The sequence below is a fragment of the Coenobita brevimanus genome, chromosome 88, assembly GCF_032717465.1.
Source record: "Coenobita brevimanus isolate Jiangsu-jjx chromosome 88, ASM3271746v2, whole genome shotgun sequence".
Lineage (NCBI taxonomy): Eukaryota > Metazoa > Arthropoda > Malacostraca > Decapoda > Coenobitidae > Coenobita > Coenobita brevimanus.
This window is the reverse complement of record NC_137041.1, coordinates 19,708,800-19,728,757: the sequence shown is the minus strand read 5'-3', so window position 1 is coordinate 19,728,757 and position 19,958 is coordinate 19,708,800. Positions and strand designations below refer to the sequence as shown.

The window sequence follows — 19,958 nt, the reverse complement described above, 5'->3', positions numbered from 1 at the left end:
ATATATATATATATATATTGTTACGGAACAGAGAGAGATAATGAACACTTCAAGTGAGAATACTAAAATCACTACTGTCCCGCAAAGTTCCAGGTTCAAAACAAAAGAGTTAGGTAAAATTACAAGTTAAAGTTTAATGTTCAAACTAACAACTAAACATTCAGGACTCATAAGGATAATGTAATGGCAAAAACAGGTTAAATATATGATTAACTGCAATAGTCTCTATTAACACGAATTTAGCAAGAACAAATTTATCCAAGTCAGTCCTGATAAAATGAGAGAACCAGATAATGCTCAGTTAATGCAAGATATATTATTACAGATACAAATTATTATTAATAATGGCTGACATCAAAAACTCCACATGAATCACAAACCTTACCAGTCCTACGAATCAACACCTTATGCTATACAGTACAAGAAAAAATGTAACAACACTTATACTCAAATTACACACCAGCTAGATGGTTGGAGACTTCCTGAGCACTCACAAAAATAATAACAACTGTACAGGGGAGGACAGAGATGTGAACAAAATGAGGAGTAGATCTAAGTGGCAATTAATGCAGAGACTGACCTCATTATATAGGGGCCGACAGAGCTTGATACAACTTGTAAGAAGGACGCGCAAATAAAGCCATAGGGGATAAAGAGTTGACACTCCTGCTCTGAACAACAGAAAGAACGACTTCATTTATTCATTCATTGCCAGACGCCATATATCCCAAACGGGGTGGCCAACGGTTTAGAGTTAATTGTTTTACAGGGAGGGGCACTAATCCTCCACCAACCCCACTTGACACGTAGGGATGCCAACAGCATCTGGTGTTCCCAGGCGGTCACCCATCCAAGTACTAACCAGACCCAACGTTGCTTAACTTCGCTCATCGAACGGGAAGCGGTGTACTCAACGTGGTATGGCCGTAAGGGAGGAGAAGGGGGGAGTGAGGTAGAACACGGAAGCTTGGTCACTATGGAAGCCACGAGGCGAATCGTGATCAAACATGCAGCATACTGTACGTTAGAATTATACAAAGGATGATGAAATCATAGGCTATGTAACACCTCCCCACAAAGAAAAAGAAATTTACAAAGGAAATTTCTTATTACTCTAAAACAATCTGTCTAAAGTCTAGATAAGCAATCTGCAATAACATTTTCTTTCTCCTTGACATGTTGTATGTTTAATGAATACTCCTGAAGAAGTAGACTCCATCTTGTCAATCTCTGATTTTTATCTTTAAACTTACTAAGGAATTTCAGTGGGTTATGATCGGTATAAATGACTATGGGGTCAAAACCACAAATAAAATGAAAAATGCTGTAAACCCAAAATCAAGGCCAAGAGTTCTTTCTCAATAGTTGAGTAGTTCTTTTGAGGTGGAGTGAACTTCTTACTGTAATAAGATACAGGGTGTTCAATACCCTGATCATCCTCTTGCAGCAAAACAGCCCCAGCTCCTGTATCACTTGCGTCAACAGCCATCTTAAAAGGCTTAGCAAAATTTGGAGTAGCGAGCACTGGCTGACTTAATAGGATAGCTTTAAGTTTACTGAAAGAGGACTCACAGTTATCGGTCCAGACAAATTTAACTCCCTTTTTCAGTAGGTCTGTAAGTGGTGATACAAGAATTGAAAAGTTAAGAACAAATCTCCTGTAATAACCCACCATTCCCAAAAATCTTTGTAGCTCTTTCCTACTTTTAGGTCTGGGAAGATTACTTATAACCTGAACCTTAGCTCCTGGTGGTGCAACATGTCCATCACCAATTACGTACCCAAGGTACTGAACTTTAGCTTGACCAAACTCACACTTTGATAAATTAGCTACAAGATTAGCCTGAACCAAACGCTCAAGAAATTTACTGACATGGCATACGTGATCTTTCCAGTTGTCACTGAAGATTAATACATCATCAATATAAACAACACACCCTGCCAAACCCTCTGTTACAACATTCATGAGCTTCTGAAATGTGGCTGGTACATTCTTCATACCATATGGCATAACAGAACATGTAAAAGTCTTTCCTAGTGTTACAAAACATGCGATCTCCCTAGCACATTCAGTCATAGGTACTTACCAGTATCCCTTTAACGAATCAAACTTACTTATGTACCTAGCCTTTCCGAGTTTGTCTATGCAATCTTCCAAGCGAGGGAGAGGGGGAGTGTCTGTTTTGGTTGTCTGATTAACACGTCTGTAGTCGATGCAAAGCCGCTGTGACCCACCTGGCTTAGGGACTAGAGTGACAGGAGAACTCCACTCACTCTGACAGGGCTCAATCATCTTGTGGTCCAACAGGTAGCCAAGCTCCTTCTAGATGAGAGGAACTTTCACTGGGTTCACACGGTAAGGAGGCAGTTTAATTGGCTTTGCGTCTCCAACATCGACATCATGCATCAACACAGTGGTTCTTCCTGGAGTGGCACGGAACACTTGCGGGTACTCCTGCAGTAATGCCGAAAACTCCTGCCTTTCCTCGGGAGCTAGATGAGAAAGCTTAGTCTGAAGATCATTCATGATATCAGGATTCTTCCCCAAACTATCACTCAGGCTCATGCTGCATGGGAGAACTTCAATTGCAGACTCGGGTGGAACAGCTACAGTGCAGACTGGGTTATTTTCGTCCCGCCTGTGATATAACTTTAGCATGTTGATGTGACAAAGTTGCTTGTTCTTTCTACGATCTGGTGTGGCGATGACATAGTTGACATAACTGAGTTTCTTCTCCACGAAATAAGAACCACTAAACTTGGCTTGAAGAGGTTGCCCATGCACCGGTAGCAGAATTAAAACCTGATCTCCTGGCTGAAAGTGGCGTAACCTGGACTTCTTATCATACCAAGTCTTCTTCTTCTCCTGAGCAGCTCCTAAATTCTCTCTTGCCAGCTGTAAAGCAGTGGACAGTCGTTCTTTGAACTTCATCACATACTCCAGCAGGTTGACGTCATCTTCCTCCAACAGCCAGCATTCCTTGAGTAGCTTAAGGGGTCCTCTTACTTCATGGCCAAACAGTAGTTCAAAGGGTGAGAAGCCCAGTGATTCATTTGGAGATTCTCTTGCGGCAAATACAACGAATGGAAGACATTTATCCCAGTCTTTCTGATGTTCCAATCAGTATTTCTTGAGCATCGATTTGAGTGTTTGATGATATCTCTCCAACGCTCCTTGGGTCTGGGGATGGTAAGCTGAAGACGTGATCTGGGTGATGCCCAACTCTTTTAGAGACTGCTTGAAAACATTTGACATGAAATTACTTCCCCGGTCTGACTGTACCTCCTTGGGCAGACCAAACTTTGTGAAGAACCCTAGCATTTCCTTAACAACGTTCTTTGCTGAGATATTTCTAAGTGGAATGGCTTCAGGATAACGAGTAGCCATATCAATCAGGGTCAACACATAAGAAAATCCTGAAGAAGTCTTAGGAAGAGGGCCCACAATATCCACCAACACACGGGTGAATGGCGCCTCAAAAGGAGGAATGGGAACTAGAGGTGCAACCTTTTCGGTCTGATTACACTTCCCCACAACTTGACAGGTGTGACAAGATTTATATACCAGGAAACATCTCTGAAGATACCTGGACAGTAAGAGTGTTTCAAAATGCGTGCCACAGTCTTCCTCACTTCAAGGTGTCCTGCCAAACTGGAATCATGAGCCACTCTAATGATATCCTGCCTACAAACACGAGGGATGACAACTTGATGTGCAACCTCCCATTCACAGTCGGCTGATGCTGCTGGGGGTCTCCACTTCCTCATAAGTACTCCTGACTTTATATAATAACAAGTAGAAGCACCAGCTGACTCTTCCTCACTGCAAGCAGAGTTAGCTAGACCTTTCAACTCAGGGTCAGCAACCTGCAACTCAACCAACTCTTGACGAGACAAATTATCAACACTACGGGGTACTGCCTCATCTGGTGAGTGGTCCAAATTAGCAAGAAATGTGTCAGCTAAGATAACATCATCATCATCATCATCATCATTATCCTCTAAGTCACCAGTAACTTTAGACTTAGCCCTAGTGACAGCATGTGCAGAGAACACATCAGGGATATCACAATCCTGGGTCGCAGTCACTGGTTCACTAGACAACTGAGGAGCTGGACACACTTGACTTCCACCAATATCATTTCCAAGTAAGAAAGTTACACCTGACATTGGGAGTGTCTCAACCAACCCAACCATAACGGAACCATTAACGAAACCAGACTCTAAATTCACTCTGCACAGAGGGACAGAGAAGTAATTATTCCCTACACCTTGTAAGATTACAGTTTCATCAGAGGAATTAACATTAGAGCCTAGAACATTGGTCAGCATAAGGGATTGGCAAGCACCTGTATCACGATATATTTTAACTGATTTCCTGTCATTACTGTCCAGTGGACTGACAAAACCATCAGACAGGAAATTAGCACATGAACTCTTGAGAGTGTCACCCACGTTACTGCTCAAAAGAGGAGCTCCATCATGGGGATTTAATTTACCCCTCAAAGCAGGTTCAGTTAACTCGGTTAAAGAATTCTGGGAACTCTCAAGGGTGGACACTAGACCAATTGACTGAATATTTAAAGACTCCTTTTTGTTCACATCACGCTGTCTCCTGAAACATTTCTCCGTAGTATGACAAAGCGTACTACAATAAGTACATTTACTTTTCCGAAATCTAGAGGTGAAGCTGGTATTTACTTCCTGAGAATCATCATCTTTATTCTCTTTCCTGTTACCTGTATTCTGAGTAGAGGCAACGTACTTACTCTCAGCTTTCCTTTTTTCTTTAGAATATCTCTTGTGAGTGAGAACATATTCATCAGCTAAAACTTCAGTATCAGACAAATTATCTATTCTTTTCTCATCAAGATATAGGCTTACATCTTTATTAATACACCTTTTGAAGTCCTCCAGCAAAATCATCTGCTTAAATGTATCAAAATCAGAATTTACATTCTTAGAATTTAACCACTGCTCTAACAGATCTTCTTTGATTTTTGCATACTCAACATGGGATTGCTTATCTTGCTTATAAGTTGTCCTAAATTTTACTCTATAGGCTTCAGGAACAAGCTCGTAGGCCTTAAGAATGAAGCTCTTAACTACATCATAATTATCAGATTGATCCTGAGGCAAAGATGCATAAGTTACTTGAGCTTTACTAGTGAGAACAGTTTGAAGGAGTACTGGCCAATACTTTTTGGGCCAATTAAAACCTGTAGCTACCCTCTCATACAACTAAAAATACTTTGTTAAATCAGATTCATTAAAAGGAGGGACAAGTTTAACATTTTTAGCCACATCAAAATCATCAGCGCTAGATGATCCAGTTTCACCTTGTTTCATGCGATACTCATGGTCTGCCTGAATCCTAGCAAGTTCAACTTGTGCCTGAAACTCAGCCTTCTTAGCACGAGCCTCCTGCAGGGCTAGCTGTAACTTAGCTATTTCAATCTACGTTTGCTCATCTGGAGGAGTTACATTAAACAAGCTTTTATTAATCATGCCAACAATTTGATCTTTAGAATGATAAGAGCGAACAGCAATTCCCAATTGTTGAGCAACAAGCTTAAGTTCATTCTTTGTTCTGTTTTCTACATCACACACTGTTTGCACATTTGACAAAAAATCTTTGGCTTCATCAAGTGTAGTAATAGTAGACATCATGAATAAATCACAGTCACAAAATATCAAGCAATATCCTTATGATAATATCCTGAATATCCTGATAAGAGGTCGCCAAATTTATGTTACGGAACAGAGAGAGATAATGAACACTTCAAGTGAGAATACTAAAATCACTACTGTCCTGCAAAGTTCCAGGTTCAAAACAAAAGAGTTAGGTAAAATTACAAGTTAAAGTTTAATGTTCAAACTAACAACTAAACATTCAGGACTCATAAGGATAATGTAATGGCAAAAACAGGTTAAATATATGGATAACTGCAATAGCATCTATTAACACGAATTTAGCAAGAACAAATTTATCTAAGTCAGCCCTGATAAAATGAGAGAACCGGATAATGCTCAGTTAATGCAAGATATATTATTACAGATACAAAATATTATTAATAATGGCTGACATCAAAAACTCCACATGAATCACAAAAACCTTACTAGGCCTACGAATCAACACCTTATGCTATACAGTACAAGAAAAAATGTAACAACACTTATACTCAAATTACACTGCAGCTAGATGGTTGGAGACTTCCTGAGCACTCACAAAAATAATAACAACTGTACAGAGGAGGACAGAGATGTGAACAAGATGAGGAGTAGATCTAAGTGGCAATTAATGCAGAGACTGAGCTCATTATATAGGGGCCGGCAGAGCTTGATACAACTTGTAAGAAGGACGCGCAAATAAAGCCATAGGGGACAAAGAGTTGACACTCCTGCTCTGAACAACAGAAAGTACGACTTACTCTACTATAAGGGAGGAGAAGGGGAGAGTGAGGTAGAACACGGACGCTTGGTCACTATGGAAGCCACGAGGCGAATCATGATCAAACATGCAGCATACTGTACGTTAGAATTATACAAAGGATGATGAAATCATAGGCTATGTAACAATATATATATATATATATATATATATATATATATATATATATATATATATATGCAAACTAACCACAGGAGAAATGAAAGGAGAGACAGTGAGTACTTTCGTATATTACATCTTCAGACAGAGTGAGACAGAAACGTAAAGGGTAGAGGTCTTTTATGTACACCCGCAGCAGGTAGTGGCACACAGAACAATGGATGACCTGAATTTTTACCTGCGGCTTAACTTATGGTCACATGCAGCAGGGAGTGGAACACAGCAAAGGATGACCTGAATCTAAAAATGCACGTGACAAAGGAGGAGGGAGTTGGATGGGAGGAAAGGGGAGTGGGAGGGAGGGGGAAGGGGGAGGGGAGGAGGGGAAGTGGGAAGGGGAGAGGGGGGAGGGAATAAATAGTGCTGCGTAACTTAAGACCTAGAGGATTAATGCTTGGTGTGTCCCACACAGGTGTGACTACACCACCAGGAGATGACAGGGAACAATTACTTGTTAGTCTGGGGGATACTGCTTTAAAATTAATGCTGGGTAGTAACACCGATGGTATTCCCTCTGAAAACATTATCAAGCTAATTAAATTGTGCATTGTGAACTCTTCTTTTACATTTGAAGGTAAATTTTACACACAAAAATTTGGTATGGCCATGGGTAATCCCCTTTCCCCAGTTCTGGCAAATATTTACATGGAATGCTTTGAGAAACATTTACTGACCTCCATAAAGGAGCAAAACATAGTTTGGCTCCGATACGTTGATGATATCCTGTGCTTCTGGAAGACAGTCTTCCCATTGATGAATTTCTCCTGCAATTAAATTCGTTAGTTCCATCGATTAAGTTTACTCATGAGATGGAAATGGATAATGAATTGCCATTTTTGGATGTAAAAGTTATCAGGGACCAAAATGTTTTGAAGACTAAGGTATACAGAAAACCTACAAATATTATATCATATGTTCATCACTATTCAAACCATCATATTAATGTAAAAAGATCTGTGTTCATATCCATGTACCTAAGAGCATATAGAATTTCAGACCCAGAATTTTTAGATGATGAACTAAAAATGATTCAGAGTATTGAAAAGAAGTTAAAATATCCACAAAGCATACTAACTCAGTGCCACAATACAGCCAAGAAACGATTCCTTGAAGGGAAAACTAATAAGCCAGATCGCCAGAACATTCAATGAACCCTTGTCCTCCCCTTCCATGAAAATTTTCTTGATGTTCACATTCTGAGGAAACTCAGTGTACAAGTAGTATTCAAATATGAGAACACCATAAAAAAAAAAACCTCATCAAGAACAGCCCTTTCAGTAATTCAGGCGTTGTTTACAAAATCCCGTGTAAAAGCTGTAACAAATTTTACATAGGACAATCTGGAAAAGATTTGGAAACTAGAATCTCACAACATAAATACAGTGTAAGAACAGCCCAACAGAGTAGTGGTTTATTTCAGCACAAAGCATCCAGTGATCACCATACTCACTGGACAGGCTCCAAGATTCTAGCAAGATCAAAAAGCTTAGACGAAAGAAATGTAATAGAATCTTATCTAATTTCTGGCACATATGAAAAGAATGTAAACGTCAGCTATGGTCATTTTAAGTGTGATAAATTGTTAACTGAATTAATTTTAAAGCAGTAACCCCCAGACTAACACGTGATTGTTCCCTGTCATCTCCTTGTGGTGTAGTCACACCTGTGTGGGACACACCAAGCATTAATCCTCTAGGTCTTAAGTTAAGCAGCAGTATTTATCCCCTCCTCCCTCCCCCCCTCCCCTTCCCCCTCCCTCCCAATCCCCTTTCCTACCCTTCTACTCCCTCCTCCTTTGTCACGTGCATTTTTAGATTCAGGTCATCCTTTGTTGTGTTCCACTCCCTGCTGCAGGTGACCATAAGTTAAGCCTCAGGTAAAAATTCAGGTCATCCATTGTTCTGTGTGCCACTACCTGCTGCGGGTGTGCATAAAAGACCTCTACCCTTTACGTTTCTGTCTCACTCTGTCTGAAGATGTAATAACGAAAGTACTCACTGTCGCTCCTTTCATTTCTCCTGTGGTTAGTTTGCATACATATCTTCACGGTGAAGTGAAGTCTCTGCATATATATATATATATATATATATATATATATATATATATATATATGATGGTGGAGAGTGGAATCTGAAGCAGCTGCTGTTTGCAGATGATACTGCACTGGTGGCTGATTCAGAGGAGAGATTGAGACAGTTGGTAGAGGAGTTTGGAAGGGTGTGTGAAAGGAGGAAATTGAAAGTAAATGAGAATAAGAGTAAAGTGATGAAGTGCACGAGGTTGGTAGATGGTAGGGGGATGAATATAGTTTTGAATGGAGAGTTGCTTGAGGAGGTAGAGTGTTTTAAATGTCTAGGGTCACATGCTGCTGTGGATGGAAGAATAGATGCAGAAGTGAAGTTTAGAATAAATGAAGTAGGAAAGGTGCTGGGAGGAATGAAAAGAGTGTTTAGATGTCGTTTGCTTAGAATGGATGTAAAAAGAAGGCTGTATGAGGGTGTTGTGGTACCGACTGCGTTATATGGGGCTGAAACATGGAATATGGGTGTAGCAGAGAGGAAAAGTTTGAATGTAATGGAGATGAGGTGTCTGAGGAGTATGTGTGGAGTAATGCGTATGGATCAAGTGCGAAATGATGAAGTGCGAAGGAGAACTGGAGTTGTTCGGGAGATGGCTGGTAGAGTTGAGCAGAGGGTGTTGCGATGGTTTGGGCATATGGAAAGAATGGATAATGAGCGATTGGTGAAAAGGATAACTAGATCTGATGTGAGAGGTGTAAGGCTGAGAGGAAGACCACGAATAGGATGGATGGACAGTGTGAAGAGAGCACTGGATGCGAGAGGGATGTCTGTTGAGCAAGGAAGAGTGGCTGTGCGTGACAGGAATAAAGGGAGAGAAATTGTGAATGAATAAGTGATGACGCAGCCCTGAGGGGTTATTCTCCCGCATTTGGTCTGATCAGCTAGTCAGGTCAGGTGCGGGTAAGGGGATGGGTTTGTTATGATGTGGCAGGGGTAAACCAGTTCTGCTGTCGGGCCCTGCTGCGGATGTCACTAATTGCATTGCGCAGTTGACCCTTGTGCGGTGTGGTGCGGTGAGGATCTGTCCGTTCTCCCCTTTGGGACTAAGATGCAAATGAATGTGTTTGAATGGATGAGTAAATGGGGAGTGTGTCGTCCTGTCTCGGCTACCTCCCTTTCCTTGGGGGAAGCAGCCTAGGTATATTGATAGATAGATTGTATATATATATTGTTACATAGCCTATGATTTCATCATCCTTTGTATCATTCTAAAGTACAGTATGCTGCATGTTTGTTCCCGATTCGCCACGTGGCTTCCATAGTGACCAGGCTTGCATAATCTACCTCACTCCCCCCTTCTCCCCCTTATAGTAGAGTAAGTTGTTCTTTCTGTTGTTCAGAGCAGGAGTGTCAACTCTTTGTCCTCTGTGGCTTCGTTTGCAAGTTGAATCAGGGTCTACCGGCCCTCTATATAATGAGCTCAGTCTCTGCATTAGTTGCCACTTAGATCTACTCCTCATTCTGTTCACATCTCTGTCCTCCCCTGTACAGTGTATTATTATTTTTGTGAGTCCTCAGGAAGTCTCCAGCCATCTAGCTGCTGTATAATTTGAGTATAAGTGTTATTACCGTTCTTCTTGTACTGTATAGCATAAGGCGTTAATTCGTAAGCCTGGTGAAGTTTTTGCTGTCAGCCAGTATTATTAATATTTTGTATCTGTAATAATATTATATCTTGCTTTAATTGGGCATTATCCGGTTCTCTCATTTTTATCAGGGCTGACTTAGATAAATTTGCTCTTGCTAAATTCGTGTTAATAGAGACTATTGTAGTTAACCATATATGTAACCTGTTTTGCCATTATATTATCCTTATGAGTCCTGAATGTTTAGTTGTTAGTTTGAGCATTAAACTTTAACTTGTAATTTTACCTAAGTCTTTTGTTTTGAACCTGGAACTTTGCGGGACATTAGTGATTTTAGTATTCTCACTTGAAGTGTTCTTTATCTCTCTCTGTTCCATAACATAAATTTGGTGACCTCTTATCACGATATTCAGGATATTATCATAAGGATATTGCTTGATATTTTGTGACTGTGATTTATTCATGATGTCTAGTATTACTACAATTGATGAAGCCAAAGATTTTTTGTCAAATGTGCAAACAGAGTGTGATGTAGAAAACAGAACAAAGAATGAACTTAAGCTTGTTGCTCAACAATTGGGAATTCCTGTTCTATCTCATCATTCTAAAGATCAAATTGTTGGCATGATTAATAAAAGCTTGTTTAATGTAACTCCTACAGATGAGTAAACGTAGATTGAAATAGCTAAGTTACAGCTGGCCCTGCAGGAGGCTCGTGCTAAGGAGGCTTAGTTTCAGGCACGTGCTAAGGAGGCTGAGTCTCAGGCTTGTACTCAGGAGGCACAGGCACAGGCACAGGCTCATGCACAAATTGAACTTGCTAGGATTCAGGCAGACCATGAGTATCGCATGAAACAAGGTGGAACTGGATCATCTAGCTCTGATGATTTTGATGTGGCTAAAAATGTAAAACTTGTCCCTCCTTTTAATGAATCTGATTTAACAAAGTATTTTCAGTTGTTTGAGAGGGTAGCTACAGGTTTTAATTGGCCCAAAAAGTATTGGCCAGTACTCCTTCAAACTGTTCTCACCGGTAAAGCTCAAGTAACTTATGCATCTTTGCCTCAGGATCAATCTGATAATTATGATGTAGTTAAGAGCTTGATTCTTAAGGCCTATGAGCTTGTTCCTGAAGCCTATAGAGTAAAATTTAGGACAACTTATAAGCAAGATAAGCAATCCCATGTTGAGTATGCAAAAATCAAAGAAGATCTGTTAGAGCAGTGGTTAAATTCTAAGAATGTAAATTCTGATTTTCATACATTTAAGCAGATGATTTTGCTGGAGGACTTCAAAAGGTGTATTAAAGATGTAAGCCTATATCTTGATGAGAAAAGAATAGATAATTTGTCTGATGCTGCAGTTTTAGCTGATGAATATGTTCTCACTCACAAGAGATATTCTAAAGAAAAAGGGAAAGCTGAGAGTAAGTACGTTGCCTCTACTCAGAGTACAGGTAACAGGAAAGAGAATAAAGATTATGTTTCTCAGGAAGTAAATACCAGCTTCACCTCTAGGTTTCAGAAAAGTAAATGTACTTATTGTAGTAAGCTTGGTCATACTACGGAGAGATGTTTCAGGAGACAGCGTGATGTGAACAAAAAGGAGTCTTTAAATATTCAGTCAATTGGTCTAGTGTCCACTCTTGAGAGTTCCCAGAATTCTTTAACCGAGTTAACTGAACCTGCTTTGAGGGGTAAATTAAATTCTCATGATGAAGCTCCTCTTTTGAGCAGTAACGTGGGTGACACTCTCAAGAGTTCATGTGCTAATTTCCTGTCTGATGGTTTTGTCAGTCCTCTGGACAGTAATGACAGGAAATCAGTTAAAATATATCGTGATACAGGTGCTTGCCAATCCCTTATGCTGACCAGTGTTCTAGGCTCTAATGTTAATTCCTCTGATGAAACTGTACTCTTACAAGGTGTAGGGAATAATTACTTCTCTGACCCTCTGTCCAGAGTGAATTTAGAGTCTGGTTTTGTTAATGGTTCCGTTATGGTTGGGTTGGTTGAGACACTCCCAATGTCAGGTGTAACTTTCTTACTTGGAAATGATATTGATGGAAGTCAAGTGTGTCCAGCTCCTCAGTTGTCTAGTGAACCAGTGACTGCGACCCAGGATTGTGATATCCCTGATGTGTTCTCTGTATGTGCTGTCACTAAGGCTAAGTCTAAAGTTACTGGTGACTTAGAGGATAATGATGATGATGATGTTATCCTAGCTGACACTATTCTTGCTAATTTGGACCACTCACCAGATGAGGCAGTACCCCGTAGTGTTGATAATTTGTCTTGTCAAGAGTTGGTTGAGTTGCAGGTTGCTGACCCTGAGTTGAAAGGTCTAGCTAACTCTGCTTGCAGTGAGGAAGAGTCAGCTGGTGCTTCTACTTGTTATTATATAAAGTCAGGAGTACTTATGAGGAAGTGGAGACCCCCAGCAGCATCAGCCGACTGTGAATGGGAGGTTGCACATCAAGTTGTCATCCCTCGTGTTTGTAGGCAGGATATCATTAGAGTGGCTCATGATTCCAGTTTGGCAGGACACCTTGGAGTGAGGAAGACTGTGGCATGCATTTTGAAACACTTTTACTGGCCAGGTATCTTCAGAGATGTTTCCTGGTATTGTAAGTCTTGTCACACTTGTCAATTTGTGGGGAAGTGTAATCAGACCGAAAAGGTTGCACCTCTAGTTCCCATTCCTCCTATTGAGGCGCCATTCACCCGTGTTTTGGTGGATATTGTGGGCCTTCTTCCTAAGACTTCTTCAGGATTTTCTTATGTGTTGACCCTGATTGATGTGGCTACTCGTTATCCTGAAGCCATTCCACTTAGAAATATCTCAGCAAAGAACGTGGTTAACCCCTTAACTGCGGGGCGTCACTTTCGTGACGCTTGGGAGCAAGGGATCATACCGTGGGGCGTCGCTTTTGTGATTCTGTGTTATTTTGAATTCACCCTGGCTTCCAAGTGGGGGCTTGTATCATCTATCAGTACTGCCAATGTCCAACACTAGTCAGCACTCCTAATCTCATCTGTACTCCCATCCATTGTTGACAATTTAGCCATTTCTCCCCGTTCTTGACTCCCCTCCCTACCCCCCCTCCATTACCCTATCCTCTCGCCTGCCCGGCCGTGCTACACTAAGTAAATCTTCCCTGGAATTTTTCACTGATTTCATCCATTGAAATAAGCCCTATGTCCTATTCTTATACCAAATAATATATACAAGAAAGAAATAAGGTAAGTGAGAGTGCCATACACCTGGAATTGGCTAATTATCACCTGACAACACCTCACGTGCACTCGTTCGCTAATTTTCACTGTTTTTTTCCCCTTGAAATATGCCGTATAATCTATTTTCGTAATAAATATACATGTAAGGAGGGAAGGGAGAAGCCTAAGTGATATTTACATTCACCTGGAACTACCTAATTTATAATGTATTGTCTAGATTTCCTGCCAATCATATCAGTGCTAGACAAAGCTGTTTCAAGATCTAACATTGGTAGCTCTGAATATATATCTCCTAAGTAGGCCTCTAATCTATTTTCGTAATAAATATACATGTAAGGAGGGAAGGGAGAAGCCTAAGTGATATTTACATTCACCTGGAACTACCAAATTTATAATGTATTGTCTAGATTTCCTGCCAATCATATCAGTGCTAGACTTAGCTGTTTCAAGAACCAATATTGGTAACTCTGAATAACCCCTAAGCAGGCCTCCACGCTGGCCCTCCGTTATCAGTTTACTCTCATCTTCCGAAGCGAGGGTACGTATGTTTCTTCTTGCTGACTTCAAGGCCTTTTTTCACCCCAATGCAAGTGGCCCTGTGACCTTTACCCCCTACTAAACCTCGTGTGGAAAGAGGTAAAGGGCTGACGATTGATAAAAGAGTGACTACGATCTTTCTATTGAGTAAAACAGTGCAAGTGGAATTGTAAATAATGTGTAAATAATGTGTAAACAGCAAGTGAAAGTAATGAATGTAAATATACGTGAACAATGGAAAATAGTTTTATAAGTTATTTCAAGTGACAGTGCACAACACAGTGTAAATAAAATAGAAATGTAAATAACGTAAATAAAATAGAGAACGTAAATAGAAATGTAAATGAGTAGTATTATAAGAATACGAGTATATATCCTAGGAGTAATGAAAGTGAAAGTTTCACTATAGCATGTCTGAATACTATGAGTTATGAGAGTGAAGATGAAAGTGACATTCACTCTCAATGCCAGTATACAGGACGAGAAAGTGAATGCTACGTATTTTACTGAAAGAAATTGAATCCCTACAGTGACAATAAACTAATACTACTGAAGGAAACTTATGGATAAAGACTGTAGATATATATGTGTTATATGGTAATAGAAATATAAAGTGTGAGGGGTTTTATGAATAATAAATGACAGAGTAACAAAAGCGAACTAGTGCCAGTGCGACGATCAGACGCGCTCGTAATTTCCATTGCTTTCACAGTGTTTTTTTTTTTTAGTATGGATCCCAAACTACTTGAAAATTGTAGAATAGTGTTTATAGTGTTTGTATCTGGCTGTGGTAATCATATTACGGGTTGTCGGGAAGTGTAAAGTGAAGACTTCGTTACCCTACTTCAGAGGTCTCCACAAGTCCTACGGTAACGGACGAAGGCTCAACAATCATTCCAGGAGAAAGCTGAAGGTATGTGCCATAAGCATATGTAATTTTATTATTCTAGGACTAATAACTGATTTTTGGCAAATATTTTTTGAGAGTCTGTCAGAGCCCAAATAACCCCGCGGCACACACAAGTCATCGGTAAACAAGCCCGCGGTGTAGGGGTTAAGGAAATGCTAGGGTTCTTCACAAAGTTTGGTCTGCCCAAGGAGGTACAGTCAGACCGGGGAAGTAATTTCATGTCAGATGTTTTCAAGCAGTCTCTGAAAGAGTTGGGCATCACCCAGATCAAGTCTTCAGCTTACCATCCCCAGACCCAAGGAGCGTTGGAGAGATATCATCAAACACTCAAATCGATGCTCAGGAAATACTGTTTGGAACATCAGAAAGACTGGGATAAAGGTCTTCCTTTTGTTGTATTTGCCGCAAGAGAAACTCCAAATGAATCACTGGGCTTCTCACCCTTTGAACTACCGTTTGGCATGAAGTAAGAGGACCCCTTAAGCTACTCAAGCAATGCTGGCTGTCGGAGGAAGATGACGTCAACCTGCTGGAGTATGTGATGAAGTTTAAAGAACGGCTGTCCACTGCTTTACAGCTGGCGAGAGAGAATTTAGGAGCTGCTCAGGAGAAGATGAAGACTTGGTATGATAAGAAGTCCAGGTTACGCCACTTTCAGCCAGGAGATCAGGTTTTGATTCTGCTACCAGTGCATGGGCAACCTCTTCAAGCCAAGTTTAGTGGTCCTTATTTCATGGAGAAGAAACTCAGTGATGTCAACTATGTCATCACCACACCAGATCGTAGAAAGAACAAGCAACTTTGTCACATCAACATGCTAAAGTTATATCACAGGCGGGACGAAAATAACCCAGTCTGCACTGTAGCTGTTCCACCCGAGTCTGCAAGTGAAGTTCTCCCATGCAGTTTGAGCCTGAGTTATAGTTTGGGGAAGAATCCTGATATCACGAATGATCTCCAGACTAAGCTTTCTCATCTAGCTCCCGAGGAAAGGCAGGAGTTTTCGGCATTACTGCAGGAGTACCCGCAAGTGTTCCGTGCCACTCCAGGAAGAACCACTGTGTTGATGCATGATGTCGATGTTGGAGACGCAAAGCCAATTAAACTGCCTCCTTACCGTGTAAACCCAGTGAAAGTTCCTCTCATCCAGGAGCCTGGCTACCTGTTGGACCACAAGATGATTGAGCCCTGTCAGAGCGAGTGGAGTTCTCCTGTCACTTTGGTCCCTAAGCCAGGTGGGTCACAGCGGCTTTGCATCGACTACAGACGTGTTAATCAGATAACCAAAACAGACACTTCCCCTCTCCCTCGCGTGGAAGATTGCATAGACAAGATCGGAAAGGCTAGGTACATAAGTAAGTTTGATTTGTTAAAGGGATACTGGCAAGTACCTATGACTGAACGTGCTAGGGAGATCTCATGTTTTGTAACACTAGGAAAGACTTTTGCATGTTCTGTAATGCCATATGGTATGAAGAATGCACCAGCCACTTTTCAGAAGCTCATGAATGTTGTAACAGAGGGTTTGGCAGGGTGTGTTGTTTATATTGATGATGTATTAATCTTCAGTGACAACTGGAAAGATCACCTATGCCATGTCAGTAAATTTCTTGAGCGTTTGGTTCAGGGAAATCTTGTAGCTAATTTATCAAAGTGTGAGTTTGGTCAAGCTAAAGCTCAGTACCTTGGGTACGTAATTGGTGATGGACACGTTGCACCACCAGGAGCTAAGGTTCAGGTTATAAGTGATCTTCCCAGACCTAAAAGTAGGAAAGAGCTACAAAGATTTTTGGGAATGGTGGGTTATTACAGGATATTTGTTCTTAACTTTTCAATTCTTGTATCACCACTTACAGACCTACTGAAAAAGGAAGTTAAATTTGTCTGGACCGATAACTGTGAATCCTCTTTCAGTAAACTTAAAGCTATCCTATTAAGTCAGCCAGTGCTCACTACTCCAAATTTTGCTAAGCCTTTTAAGATGGCTGTTGACGCAAGTGATACAGGAGCTGGGGCTGTTTTGCTGCAAGAGGATGATCAGGGTATTGAACACCCTGTATCTTATTACAGTAAGAAGTTCACTCCACCTCAAAAGAACTACTCAACTATTGAGAAAGAGCTTTTGGCCTTGATTTTGGGTTTACAGCATTTTTCATTTTATTTGTGTTCTGGTTTTGACCCCGTAGTCATTTATACCGATCATAACCCACTGAAATTCCTTAGTAAGTTTAAAGATAAAAATCAGAGATTGACAAGATGGAGTCTACTTCTTCAGGAGTATTCATTAGACATACAACATGTCAAGGGGAAAGAAAATGTTATTGCAGATTGCTTATCTAGACTTTAGACAGATTTTTTTAGAGTAATAAGAAATTTCCTTTGTAAATTTCTTTTTCTTTGTGGGGAGGTGTTACATAACCTATGATTTCATCATCCTTTGTATAATTCATATGTACAGTATGCTGCATGTTTGTTCAAGATTCGCCACGTGGCTTCCATAGTGACCAGGCTTGCGTGCTCTACCTCACTCCCCCCTTCTCCCCCTTATAGTAGAGTGAGTCGTTCTTTCTGTTGTTCAGAGCAGGAGTGTCAACTCTTCGTCCTCTGTGCCTTCGTTTGCGCGTCCTTCTTGCAAGTTGAATCAGGGTCTGCCGGCCCCCTATATAATGAGCTCAGTCTCTGCATTAGTTGCCACTTAGATCTGCTCCTCATTCTGTTCACATCTCTGTCCTCCCCTGTACAGTGTATTATTATTTTTGTGAGTGCTCAGGAAGTCTCCAGCCATCTAGCTGCTGTATAATTTGAGTATAAGTGTTATTACCATTCTTCTTGTACTGTATAGTATAAGGCGTTAATTCGTAAGCCTGGTGAAGTTTTTGCTGTCAGCCAGTATTATTAACATTTTGCATCTGCAATAATATTATATCTTGCTTTAACTGAGCATTGTCCGGTTTTCTCATTTTATCAGGGCTGACTTAGATAAATTTGCTCTTGCTAAATTCGTGTTAATAGAGACTATTGTAGTTAACCATATATGTAACCTGTTTTGCCATTACATTATCCTTATGAGTCCTGAATGTTTAGTTGTTAGTTTGAGCATTAAACTTTAACTTGTAATTTTACCTAAGTCTTGTTTTGAACCTGGAACTTTGCGGGACAGTAGTGATTTTAGTATTCTCACTTGAAGTGTTCATTATCTCTCTCTGTTCCGTAACAATATATATATATATATATATATATATATGTATATATATATATATATATATATATATATATATATATATATATATATATATATATTACTGGTTATAATAGTAATGAGTAATGGACTTAATACAAATAAGTGAAGAAGGTGTGTGTACGTAAAGAATTATATAGATGAAGTGGTGTTTGTTACTATGTTTAAGCTCTGGTAAAAATATGTAAAAAGTATATTCACCAACTCAGGAGGTAGTATGATGTCACTCTTGGTCACTCAGGGCCGTGGTGGTAGATCAAGGTTGACTGACGTGTGAAGATGCTCTCAGCAACACTAGCACATCACAAAGTCGACTTCTCACTCTGGCAGCTGTGGAGAGTAAATTTGTAACAATGAGTAATGTTTAGTGAGTAACGATGCTTGATATGAGTGGTGAGTGAGATGACTGGGTCAGGGCTACGTGGTATTTGCTGCCGTCGTCTGACCTGCTAACCCCTGCATCAGCGTGGTGGTGGTGGGGATGGAAGGTAGGTTGGCGAGAAGTGTGGGATCAGGTGGGGTTTAATGTGGTGGTGGGTTGTGAGTTAGCACTCTCTCTACAGCTCCATTTGTGTTTACTTGATCGTAGATTTGTGTGTGATTTCTTGTACAACTTCAAATTGTAGTTTCTTATTGTAAGGTGTTGACTAGGAGATAATGTTGGTTATCGTCTCACCTGCTTGTTCTGTAACAATCGTAGATAGTTGTAGTTCGTTGGTTCGCATATTGTAGATTGATGTAAAAATTGGTAGATAAGGTGTAGCAATATATTGTCAACCACTGCCATAAAAAATTGTTAGGCGTCGTGTGGCTCGACTTGTAGTGTTGTTTGTTTTCTATGTTGATAATGTAGACTCAACTGTAGACTCGTAGATTTATAAACTCGTAGACTCGTAGACATATTTCGTACGTTCGCGGACACTAAAATAATGTGTCAAACTTGTAGTTAATTTTATCGTAGTCGTAACTGAGCAGTAGTAGACATGTCGTGAGTAGATTTGTAGGAGATAACCTTAGTTTTTTTGTAGTCGATGACAGGAGAAAGATAAAGATTGGTACTGGGGTCTGTAGTTTGTAGTTTATTTCTTCAAAAGGGGATATCTTAAGATTTACACTAAGTATGTCTCACAAGAGTGTATGGAGGTGAGCACGTTTTATGCTTGCTAACTTCATGAGCCTTCCCCTTTTTCCCCACCGTGATTCTTCTTAGAGTCTAGACCCCCTTCTTGCAAGCTCTCCTGTCTCCTTCTGCCTGCACCTTCCTTCTCTATTGTATAGGAGAAATTGTGCCACGTGTACTGCACGGTTGAGTAGAATTTTCTGGATCCTGGGGACTTTCCTATCAGGCGTCACGAGGTGCTGTCTGTGGCATATTGTGCTGTGTGTGGGGCATTCCTGTTGAGAGAGAGTGCGAACGTCACTTCCTACAGCCCCTAGCCATGACTGACTTAAAATCTAGATTACATATATATTATACCAGCTATTATGTATTGCATCATGATATTTTAGAGTCCTGACATGACGGTTAACTCTTGCATTTGAGAATTAGAAAGAAATGGGATGAATGTTTGCTGCAAGATTAGTGATACGCACTTGCAGTAGTGGTGGCGGGATGCAAGGAGACAGTTTAGAGGAGCAGTGACCAATGAAGTAGCGATAGAAAGGAGATAAAGATGCTGTGGTGTGGCAAAGAGATAAAGGTCGAAGGAAGCCAGTAAGAGAAGTAGAGTCAATGAGACGAAAAGACTTTGACTCCACCT

The 19,958-nt window shown here is 40.5% G+C and overlaps 1 non-coding gene across 1 annotated transcript; it reads right to left on the bottom strand.

Moving 5' to 3' along the window:
• Window positions 1-813: 813 nt before the first annotated feature.
• Window positions 814-932, bottom strand: LOC145411272 (5S ribosomal RNA). Its single transcript, XR_013899399.1, has one exon. It is a non-coding gene; the product is annotated as a 5S ribosomal RNA (ribosomal RNA).
• Between the last annotated feature and the right edge of the window lie 19,026 nt (window positions 933-19,958).